The sequence below is a fragment of the Somniosus microcephalus genome, chromosome 2 (assembly GCF_052327205.1).
Source record: "Somniosus microcephalus isolate GS21.2 chromosome 2, FLI_Smic_1.0, whole genome shotgun sequence".
Lineage (NCBI taxonomy): Eukaryota > Metazoa > Chordata > Chondrichthyes > Squaliformes > Somniosidae > Somniosus > Somniosus microcephalus.
This window is the reverse complement of record NC_140988.1, coordinates 18,492,985-18,505,369: the sequence shown is the minus strand read 5'-3', so window position 1 is coordinate 18,505,369 and position 12,385 is coordinate 18,492,985. Positions and strand designations below refer to the sequence as shown.

The following is a 12,385-nucleotide window of genomic DNA, read 5'->3' as shown; positions in this document are numbered from 1 at the left end:
CTTTTTTTGACTCAGTGTCAATTAATTTGCCTGATTGCACTTCTGTGAAGCATGTTGGGATGTTTCCCTATGTTAAAGGAGCTATATAAATGCAAGTTGATGTTCTTGTAGGATTCCTGTTCCTGTACCCAATCCCTATCCAAGAAATCCTGTGGCGGATGGCTTGCCAACAGTGACCAGGTTTACACATAAATAAAGGCCATTACCAACAACAACAACAATGATAACTTGCATTTACATAGCACCTTTAACATTGAAAAACATCCCACAGTGCTTCACAAAGGTGTAATCAGAATAAAATGGATGACAAGCCAAAGATGGAGATAATAGGAGGCGTGACCAAAAGCTTGGTCAAAGAGGTGGGTTTTAAGGGTCTTGCCAGAAGAGGGGGAGGTGGAGTGGTTTGGGGTGGGGGACGGGGGCAGGGGATTCCAGAACATGGCGTCCAGGCAGTTGAAGGCACGGCTGCCAATGGTGGAGCAGAGGGAGGGTGAGAAATGCACAAGAGGCCGGAGTTGGAGGATCGGAGAGTTCAAGGGTGATTTAGGGCAGGAGGATGTTACATAGATTGGGAGTGATGAGGGCACGACAGGATTGTAAACACAAGGATGGGAATTTTAAATTGGAGGTGTTGGGCCCACTGGGAGCCAATGTAGGTCAGCAAGGACAGGGGTGATGGGCGAGTGGGACTTGGTACAGGATAGGATACAGGCAGCGGAGATTTGTAACTTAGGCAGGAAAATCAGCTCTACTGTGTCCAGTTCAATTGTGCAAAGCACCAGCAAAATTATATACAAGTACCAATCCAGAATCGGAGTGACTGCTGCCAACGAACTGGAAGCTGCACAGAAGCATTCTGAGCATAAATGTTAAGTTCCAAATATGAAAAAGTAACGTTCCCCACAACAGACGGAGGAGCTGATCATGATAAACACACCCGGCGAGAGTACAGTAAAACTCTCACAACCTGACAACATCCTAATATCACCTTCCAGTCACATTTCTTCATTAAATTGTACAGGAGGTTTTAGCCATTCATTCTGATGAAATAATCACACCGCTGCCACTCTTTCTCCTCACGTTCTATCTCCGCCCTCCCTCTCGTTTCCCTCCCCAGGCTCTTTGTCTAGCGCTCCTCTCTCTATCTCTCCGCGCCGTCTCTCTACCCTTTCTTTCTCAATGATCCTTTTCCCAGCCGATTAAATCCTAACATCCGGCGCCTGCATATTCTGTTCACCAGCCGCGCGTTCAAACCACGGCAGGCCGAGGAGCTGATGGCGATAAATGCACTCCGCGAGAGTGCAATAAAACGCCGACAACATCCTACTGTCCCCTTCAAGTCACATCACAGACCTCACAATACCTGAAATTCCCACCCCTCACCTTTCTCGCTCACTAATCCTGTGGGAAGTCCGGCGAGAACAAACAAAAAAACCCACCGGAACTGCGCGTACGCGACTGCGTTATGTCGTTGGCAGCGGTCGCGTCCTTCCAGAATATGAGCAAAAGCTGACCAACAGCTTGAAAGAAGCCGGCACAGCCCTCCCCCCAAATCCTGCCTGTTCAAAAGAACAACCTGAGCGAATATAAGCCTATGACATGTGAAAACAGGTAATTAAACTGAAAGTGCAATGGGGCTTCTTGTAAATTGAGCTGAATAGGAAACATTTCTTCACTTGTATTGGAAGGGGGAAAATGTCATGAGAAGGAGGATACAAGTGTTGAAGGCACAAGATTTATTTTGGGATGGGGGGGATTCTCGGCCGGGGTCCTGCAGAATATTCTTCTTCTCGGCCCTTTATTTGGTGCATTTGCCACCATTTTATATCCTGCAGTGGATCAGCTGGTCCACTGCTTCCTTCACCTCTTTTCAATCCTCTCCAAATCCTCCCGGGTAGGTGTGTTATTCCGAAGAACTCATTATTAGTGATAATTAACATTGTCAACAAAAATAACTGGAATATGGGCAACGCCACGAATCAGGTATGCTCTGCATCGGGAGCATGACATTTCCTTTTAAGCTATTGAAGATGTTGAAAGTGGTGATAATAAGAATTTCATACAGCTAGTGAATCCTGAAGTAAAAGAAGCCTAAAAAGTTCTACCCAGCCCCACCATTGCTGAAACTCTTATCCTTGCCATCCTCACCTCCGGACTTGACTTCTCTCACAATCTCATCACTGTGCCCCCCCTCCCTCCTTCCCCCACTCTGAGCTCCCTCCACACACACTCCAACTCGTTCAGTAAACATAGAAACATAGAAGATAGGAGCAGGAGTAGGCCATTCGGCCCCTCGAGCCTGCTCCGCCATTCGATGAGATCATGGCTGATCATCCAAACTCAGTACCCCGTACCTGCCTTCTCCCCATATCCCTTGATACCTTTAGCTCTAAGAAATATATCTAACTCCTTCTTGAATATATTTAAAGACTTGGCCTCAACCGCCTTCTGTGGTAGAGAATTCCACAGGTTCACCACTCTCTGGGTGAAGAAATTCTTCCTCATCTCTGTCCTAAATGGCTTACCCCTTATCCTTAGACTGTGACCCCTGGTTCTGGACTCTCCGACCATCGGGAACATTCTACCTGCATCTAGTTTGTCCCGACCTGTCAGAATTTTATAAGTTTCAATGAGATCCCCTCTCATTCTTCTAAACTCCAGTGAGTATAATCCCAATTGACCCAATCTCTCCTCATACGTCATTCCTGCCATCCCAGAGATCAGCCTGGTGAATCTTCGCTGAACTCCTTCCATGGCAGGAACATCCTTCCTCAGATAAGGCGACCAAAACTGCACACAGTACTCAAGCAAAATACTGCGGATGCTGGAAATCTGAAATAACAACAGAAAATGCTGGAAACACTCAGCAGGCCAGGCAGCATCCGTGGAGAGAGAAACAGAGTTAACGTTTCAGGTCTGTGACCCTTCGTCAGAACTGGAAAAAGTTAGAGATGTAACAGGTTTTAAGCAGGTGCAGAGGCAGGGAACGCGGGGGGGGGGGGGGTAGAGGAAAGAACAAAAGGGACGGTCTGTGATCGGGTGGAAGGCAGGAGAGATTAAATGTTGCAAATGGGGATGGCAGAATAATCAACAGCTGCCATGTGGAAAAAACAGGGGCAGGGGTTATAGTCTGAAATTGTTGAACTCAATGTTGAATTGTTGCATCTCTAACTTTTTCCAGTTCTGACGAAGGGTCACAGACCTGAAACGTTGGGGTCGATTTTCCTGGAGCTGTCAGGCGGGGTTTCAGGCGTGTGGGGGGGGAAATCCCGAATTTGGGGGTCCCGACACCATCCCGCCCCACGCAAGTTTCAGGGGCGGCGGGAACCCGCCCCGCACTGGGACCCGCCGAAACCAGGCGGGAAGGCATTAGTGCCAATTAACTGCCTGTTAACAGGTAGTTAACAGGCAGTTTTTAGCCTAATCCCTATTTTGAGTGGTTTCGTGTGGGATTCCCGACGGCTCCAAACCACGCCACGTTAGAGCAGGCGGGCCGCCGGGTTGAAGGAGTTGGAGGGGTCGCGATGTCAGTGCTCAGGTGAGTAATGGGTGCATGAGTGCAAAGGTAAGTGTGTTTGGTGTGTCTAAAGTGTGTAAAGAACATTTACTTACCTTTACAGCCTTTCTTCCTGTAGGCGTCGGGAGCCCATCACTCAGCCGGCACTTAAAGCTGAACGGCTGCGATCTGTGAAAAGTGACAGCCTTCAGCTTTGAGTGCTGCTGAGAGTTCTAACTGAGTCTGTGCAGAAGGACTCATGTTAGAACTCAGACTGTCAGTGTTTCACAGCTTCAAACAGCTGTGAAACACTGATATTTCATCTGTCAAGAACTCTTGACAGATGAAATTGCAGTCTGTGACGTCACCTGTTGCCGGGTGGCCCTTAATTGGCCTGCTGAGCCCGCTGGGTCAATCAAGTGAAGATCGCGCGGATTGGCCGGATGTCGAAGTAGGCGGGTCTAAAACCCGAAAGTTGCAGTCCAGCCTCCTTCCCGACAGCTTCAGGAAAATCGACCCCGTTGACTCTGTTTCTCTCTCCACGGATGCTGCTTGGACTGCTGAGTGTTTCTGGCATTTTCTTTCATTCAGTACTCCATTGGCCTCCGATCCCACGCCATGTCCCACACACAATCTTCCCCCTGCCGGCCCACATGTCCTCACCACCTTCTACTCAGAGAGCACTTTGTCCCCAGTGTGTGATATCCTAAAAGTAATTAACGCATAGAAAATACGTGCAGTAAATTCAAAACAATTTACTAAGATAACCGGGAGGGAGACAGAAGAGCAGCAGCTACAGGAACTTCTGTCCGCCACCAAGCTTCCACTGAATTATGCTCCACGCCTTGAATTGGTCTTCGCAGGTCCAGCCCACCCCCCTTTTCTGGCTTGGTTTCCGCTCAGTGCTGTTGTGACAGATTGTTATTTGCGCCTAAGAGTTGGTCGTTGTTTATTGGGCGGAGGCCTGGCTGTGCCCACCGAAGCTTTTGTGAGGGCAGGGCAGTAATTCATCAGGGTGGTTTCAGATCATCCTCTGACACTGGTGGATTTATCTTGACTCGTTACCATTTAAAGCAACATATTGAAACACAGCAATAAAGGGGGTGGAATTCCTGTGGAGGCTCAATAATCCATCGTTTCAGAGGTTCCAAAATGTTAAGAAAGAAACGCGAAAAAAAAACCAATTTATAATTTTTAATAAACCAAAATCCTCAACTCCTTAGAATCTGGAGCCCGTCCTCCAAATGAGTTAACAAACGGGTGGACAACACGTGACACTCCAGTGGGCAGTGCCACATTGCCAGACTGACGTTTGTACCGGAGCGGTCTGGTCTCATGGCTGCACGTGCGCGGGAGAGCTTCGTGCAGCAGCAGCGGCGTTGTGGGGGCGACCTGGGGACAGTACGGACAACAACAACAACAACTTGCATTCCTATAGCGCCTTTAACGCAGTAAAACGTCCCAGGGTGCTGCACAGGAGCGATTATCAAACACAATTTGACACCGAGCCACAGAAACAGGTATTAGGACAGGTGGCCAAAAGCTTGGTCAAGGAGGTAGGCTTCAAGGAGCGACTAAAGGAGGAGAGTGAAGAAGCGAGGAGGAGAGATTTAGGGAGGGAATTCCAGAGTTTAGGGCCTAGGCAGTTTAAATACAACGCTGATTTTCTTCAGCAAATTTTGACATGCGGACGTGCGGTGGGAAACACCGATGGTTGGCAGATATGATTATAGAATCTGCCCTTCCAAACATGCATTGTGTCTAGAAAGAAGAAAGGAACTTTCTTATACAGTCTTTCACAACCTTAGGTCGTCCCCAAGTGCTTTTCAGACAATTAAGTACTTTTGAAGTGTAATCATTGTATGGAAGGTTGGCAGGCAATTTGTGCACAGCAGGATCCCACAAATAGAAATGAGGTTTTAGTGATGTTGGTTGAGGGATAAATGTTGGCCAGAACACCGGGAGAACGCATCTGTTCTTCTTTGAATAGTGCCGTGGGATCTTTTACGCCCATCTGAGAGGGCAGAGCCTCAGTTTAACGTCTCATCCGAAAGACGGCACCTCCGACAGCGCAGCACTCCCACCGGAGTGCCAGCCTAGATTATGTGCTGAGGTCTCTGGAGTGGGACTATGAACCCGTTGACCTTCATGACACCTGAGGCGAGAGGGCTCCAACTGAGCCACAGCTGCCACCACTAGGGTGAGATCCTTGAACAGAATGGCATTCGGGTGAGGTGTTGCTGGTTACAGGCCTATCACTGATGGTGGTATCCGTGGGAAAAATGTGATGATAAAGTACAAGTACTGAACCACATTAAAATGTATTGGCTTGCGTGTGATTTTTTTACCCCCCCCTGTAGTATGTACAATATGGATCATTTATAACACATCTAGTGTCACAATAAACAAACACTGGGTTGCCAGCAACAGAAGTTGCCTGTAACTGAAGATTTCTCCAGGCTGGATATTTGTGATATAGTGAGCCTACATTTGAAAAGCAGCTTTGCCACACATTTGTTGTCACTGGGAAATCCTTAATTAAAATAAATAATCCATTCATATCCACTTGTCCTGTTCAAACTATCTTGTTTCAAAAAAAAGAATATATTTAAAAAATATATAATCTATTTTAATGCTTATTTATAATCTGCAGAAAGTGTAATTTGCATTATAAATAACTAAATCATGAATTTCAAAATGCTTTAGGCCGACTAGTGTTTGGTAAGTATTATTGAATGACATTATTTAAATGAAATCAATTTATCTGTATATAATATATATATTAAAATAAATTATAAATGTTATATATATTTATATATAAGCACCATGATTGATAGGAGACAGAGTCAAATCATTAATAACAACAGAAAATGCTGGAAAAACTCAGCAGGTCAGGCAACATCCGTGGAGAGAAATTTGAGTTGACGTTTCGGGTCGAACCCTTCTTCAAAACTGGAAAGAAAAGAAAATAGATCGAAGGCAGGGCTGCGATCGGACAAAAGAAGTGAAAGAAACAAAAGAAGTAAAAGAGACAATAAAAGGTATTAGAAGCTAGACGAGATGGTAATAGGCCGAGATTTAATAGGCTGAGATTAGGTGTAAAGTGTACTGGCAGGGCAAGAGATAGCTGCCAGGTGTGAGAGAGAAACAAAAGGAAAGGGGGGGGGGGGGGGAAAGGAGTGGAAAAATTACAAGAAAAAATGTAATAGGGGCCGAGGTTATGATCTGAAATTGTTGAACTCGATATTGAATCCGGAAGGCTGCAGAGTGCCTAATCGGAAGATGAGGTGCTGTTCCTCGAGTTTACGTTGAGCTTCCGTGGAACAATACAAGAGGCCAAGGACGGTGAGGTCCGAGTGGGAATGGAGCGGTGAATTAAAATGACAGGCGACCGGAAGCTCGGGGTCCCCCTTACGGACTGAACGGAGGTGTTCCGCAAAGCGGTCACCCAATCTGCGTTTGGTCTCCCCAATGTAGAGGAGACCGCATCGTGAGCAGCGAATACAGTATACTAGATTGCGAGAAGTACAAGTAAATCGCTGTTTCACCTGGAAGGGGTGTTTGGGACCCTGGACAGTGGGAAGGGGGGAGGTATAGGGGCAGGTGTTACATCTCCTCCGCTTGCACGGGAAGGTGCCAGGCAAAGGGGAAGGGCTGTTTGGGGTGATAGAGGAGTGGACTAGGGTGTCTCGGAGGGAGCAGTCCCTACGGAATGCTGAAAGGGATGGGGAGGGGAAGATACGTTTGGTGGTGGGATCACTTTGGAGGTAGCGGAAATGCCGGAGGATGATCCATTGAATGTGGAGGCTGGTGGGGTGAAAGGTGAGGACAAGGAGAACCCTATCGTGGTTCCGGGAGGGAGGGGCAGGGGTGAGGGCAGAAGTGCGGGAGATAGAACTGACACGGTCGAGGGCAGTGTCAACCACGGTAGAGGGGAATCCTCGGTTGCGGAAAAAGGAAGACATGTCTGAAGCACTGGTGTGGAAGGTGGCATCGTCGGAGCAGATACGGCGGAGACGGAGAAACTGGGAGAATGGAATAGAGTCCTTACAGAAAGCGGGGTGGGAGGAAGTGTAGTCCAGGTAGCTGTGGGAGTCAGTGGGCTTGTAGTGAATATTGGTCGAAGTGTGAATGGCCCTGGCAGAATGAAGGACAGCTGCCCTGTGGGAGGGAAGAAAAAAGCCCAGACGAAAGTGTGTGGAGTCAAATCATTACCTGAAGCAGAAATGCTGCCAATTGAAATGCTGTAAATGTAATCGAATTGACATTGTAACCACATTTGGAGTGTTTTCTGATAAATACACAGGGCAGCGTACTGTGTGTGTGTGTGTGCGTGGCAGGGTGATTTACTAGATGGAGCCCAGTGCTCTTGTCTTTGAGCCAGAAGGCTGTGAGTTCCAGCCCGACTGCAGGATGTGGGCAGGTAATCTAGGTTGACAATCCAGTGCCTTGCTGAGGCAGTGCTGCATGGTTGCAGGTGCTGTCGCTTTCGGATAAGGTGTTAAAACAGTCTGATGGTTCGACTGGATTGTAAATGACCTTCACAGAAGATTGAGGAACGCTCCTGGTGTCCTGCTCAATATTCCTCCCTTAGCCAAAAATAGGTCATTTATTTCAATTGTCAGTTGCTGTTTGTCGGATCCTGCTGTGTGTATAACAATGACTACTTCACAAGGAGGTTATGTGCTGCGAAGCTCTCTGGGCCATCCTGAGGATCTAATCAGGTGCGATATCAGTGCAAGCTCGTTCTTACTCCCCACGTCCAATGTCTAAAAAAAGTACCTATCTGAGTGTTCATTTTCAGCCCTTGAAATGAAGGCTCGGTACTTTGGGCTTCTTTCACTGGTCACCAGTATGGGCGCCTTGGGCAGCAACTTCACGGGGAAGCTCAGGGCTCAGCGTCTGGGGCCAGGCTAAACTGGGAGAAGTCAGTACCGATTGGAAGATGCTGTCTGCTCAGTTGACAAGTGACTTTTTCTAGCTGGAGATCCTCCTGATCAAGACCCAAATGACAATCCATGGGATTCCTGCTGCTGCCGCTTCCTGGCGTCTCCGTGACTGATTCCTGGTTTGATTAGAGGCCTAAAATCAACAGAATATCAGGCAGGCTACTTTTAGAGCCCCGAAAAAGTTAGCGCCCCGAAATTCGATGGTAGCACCCCAAGCAGGAGGCGGGGCGCTACTGGAAGCGTTCCCCCTCCCTCTTGGGGCGCTCCAGCCCAATATCGTGGCGCTGGTACTGCAGGCCTTCCTTCCCTTATTAAAGGGGAGGGGCCTTGCGCAGCGCAACTCAGGGCCCAGCTGGGCCACCAGGGATAGGGCTGCCGGCAAAAGAGCCCGGTCTCGGCCGGCGCCCCACGGGGGGACGGCAAAGGGGGCAGGTGCCAGCAGGCGGCCAGCAAAAAAAAAATGGCAGCCCGGCACCTCCCCTTTAAATATCGCCGCCCCGGCCGCACGTACGCCCCTCTAACCCTGTCGGACATCGTGTCCGGCGGTACGTCGGGGGCGCGACCGAAGTTTGCGGCCGGGCGCTGCGCATGGCAAGACATCACCGGTGGAGGCGCAGCTCCGTGGGGTGCTACCGGCTACCACCGCCGCTAACCTCCCGCTGAATTTTGTGGGAGGTGTTAGCGGCGCCGCGCCTGGGCACTCGTTGCTTTGCGCCCCGTTAGCACCCCCATAGGGCGGTAACGGGAGGCGCAAAGTAACCGAATTTTGCCTCCTAATTCTCCATCTCCTTTTGCCCACCTTTTCTCATCGTCACAGTTCCTTTCAGTTCTTGGTGGGTTGGGTTGGGTTGGGTAATGGAGATCTCCGTGGTCATCATCACGGATACTCTAAGCAGAAAGAAAGACCTTGCATTTATATTGCAACTTTCACATCCTCAGGACATCCCAAAGCACTTTACTGCCAATGAATTACACATGCAGTAATGTTGTAATGCAGGCAAATGCAGCAATCAATTTGCGCACAGCAAGGTCCCACAAACAGCAAATGAGATAATGACCAGATAATTTGTTTTTAGTGATGCTGGTTGAGGGATAAATATTGGCCAGGACACCAGGGATAACTCCCCTACTCTTCTTCGAATAGTACCATGGGATCTTTTACATCCACCTGAGAGAGCAGACGGGGCCTCAGTTTAAAGTCTCATCTGAAAGACGGCACCTCCGACAGTGCAGCACTCCCTCAGCACTGCATCGGAGTGTCAGCCTGGATTATTTACACGGTATGTACAGAATAACGTCCTGTAGGGCACAGTAACAATGCAGTAATAAAACTGAACCTTCGATCATGGCTGTGATTGAGTTCCAAGTCAAATAAAATTCTACACAGGGATTAAATCGGGCTCAGGAGGAAAACCTGATAAATATCGGGGCCCAGGGAAGACCAGCCAGTGGCGTGAAGTTGTGAAAGAATAAAGTATGATCGCAAATATAGTCCCCGGCAGTCAGGTTAGAGAGTAATATATCACTTCCAGCAGGGGATTGACAGGTTCCTCTGTTGAATCAGTTGTGCAAAGATTGGGGTTTTCCACCATGAGCAGATGGTTAGATTCTGCCTTGTATTTGTTCTTGCAACGTTGGAAACTTCGATTTCTGAGATGGGAAGTTTCTTGTCTTTAGTTGGCGGGGAAGTATTGAGTTGGAAACCTTGTCTGACTGGAAGACTTTGTGATCCCGGGCTGGATGAGTGAAGTCACCTTTGAAGAGTGTTACTTTTAAACATCCCAAAATTGTTGCTACTCGCAGCTTACGCAGAGCCCGAGAAATTTGTGGGACAACTGAAGAGACTTGCGAGACCAGCGGGACTGCCGAGCAAACTCACATTATGCATTTATTGGCAGCCATTAGCTGCTGTGTTTTATTTTGCTCTCCACCTCCTTTCCTGAAGGCACCGACTCTTTGCTGGGATACGAGTTCATGGTCACCAAATGTCCTCCGATGTCTTACCCAAGCGCCATTCTTGATATGTTACACCAAGTTACATCGAGTCTACGGCACAGAAACAGGCCACTCGGCCCAGCAGGTCTGTGCCAGCGTTTATGCTCCACACCAGCCTCCTCCCACCCCTCTTCATCGAACCTTATCAGGATAACCCTCTATTCCTTTCTCCCTCATGTGCTTATCTAGCTTCCCCTTCAATGCATCTGTGCTATTGGCCTCAACCACTCCCTGTGGTAGCGAGTTCCCCATTCTCACCACTCTCTGGGTAAAGAAGTTTCTCCTGAATTCCCTATTAAATTTATTAGTGACTATCTAACATTGATGGCCTCTAGTTTTTGAATCCCCTACAAGTGGAAACATCTCTATGTCTACCCTATCGAACCCCTTCACCATTTTAAAGACCTCTATCAGGACACTTCTCAACCTTCTCTTTTCAAGAGAAAAGCGCCTCAGCCTGTTCAGTCTTTCCTGATAGTTATGCCCTCTCAGTTCTGGTATCATCCTTGTAAATCTTTTTTGCACCTTGTCCGGTGCCTCTATATCCTTTTTATAATACGCAGACCAGAACTGTTCACAGTGCTCCAAGTGTGGTCTAACCAAGGTTCGATACAAGTTTTAACATAACTTCTCTGCTTTTCAGTTCAATTGCTTTAGGAATGAATCCCTGTGCTTGGTTTGCTGTTTTATGAGCTTATTAACCGGTGGGCAGCACGGTGGCATAGTGGTTAGCACTGTTGCCTCACAGCACCAGGGACCCGGGTTCGAATCCGGCCTCGGGTGACTGTCTGTGTGGAGTTTGCACATTCTCCCCGTGTTTGCGTGGGTTTCCTCCGGGTGCTCCGGTTTCCTCCCACAGTCCAAAGGTGTGCGGGTTAGGTTGATTGGCTACGATAAAAAAAAACTTGACCCTTAGTGTTAGGGGGATTAAATACGTGGGGTTACGGGGATCGGGTGGGATATGTGTCGGTGCAGGCTCGATGGGCCGAAATGGCCTCTATCTGCACTGTGGGGTTTCTGTGATTTATGTGATTGCTGCTTTTAGTGATTTGTGCTATTTGTCTACAAAAGGCATCCACAGCCAAACGTAAACCCGTCCTTACCTGACATCCACTTACAAGCTCACACGCAGCATTGTCCAACAGGAGTCGGAGTCTATAGCGCCTTTCGCCACCTCAGGATGTCGCAAAGCACTTTACAGCCAATCAAGTACATTTTGAAGTGTAGTCACTGTTGTAATGTAGGAACTGCAACAGTCAATTTGTGCACAGTAAGCTCCCACAAGCAGCAACGCGATAAATGACCAGATCATTTGTTTTAGGTGTTGGTTGAGTGGTAAATGTTGGCCAGAACACCGGGAGAATTCTCCTGCTCTTCTTCAAATAATACCATGGGATTTTTTTTACATCCACCCGAGTGGGCAGACGGGGCCTCGGTTTGACGTCTCAAAGACGGCACCTTCCTCAATACTGCACTGGATATAGGGCCATGGGATCGTTTACGTCCAGCTGAGAGAGCAGACGGGGCCTCAGTTTAGCATCTCATCCAAAAGACGGCACCTCTGGCAGTGCAGCACTCCTCTCGGTACTGCAGTGGAGCAGCAATCAGCAGCAGGAACCCTGGCTGATTTCCTAGCCCAGGGATGTGAAGGCAAACTGCAACACCCTTACAACAATCCCCGAGATCAGCTAACTCAGTGCCACCCAGAATCTGAACCTTCCCAGGCTCTTATGCAACAGGCGATCAGGAGAGCACAGCTCAGCAAATGATTTGGAGAATGCAGTGCGTGGTACTGGCCTCAAGTGATTTTCTCCGACGTGTGTAATTTTACTTTTACTACTGTGAAATTATCATGGCAGGGACCATGAAGTGAATAAAGTATAACTTACTGCATAACTCTGTACCGTCTGTTTATCTCCTAATCAGTAAAAATAATTGTGGTCAT

At 48.2% G+C, this 12,385-nt stretch overlaps 1 protein-coding gene across 2 annotated transcripts in view; it reads left to right on the top strand.

Moving 5' to 3' along the window:
- lef1 (lymphoid enhancer-binding factor 1) overlaps positions 1 to 12,385 on the top strand; it is a 166,841-nt gene that overhangs the window by 150,847 nt on the left and 3,609 nt on the right. The gene's annotated exons all lie outside the window — the stretch shown is intronic.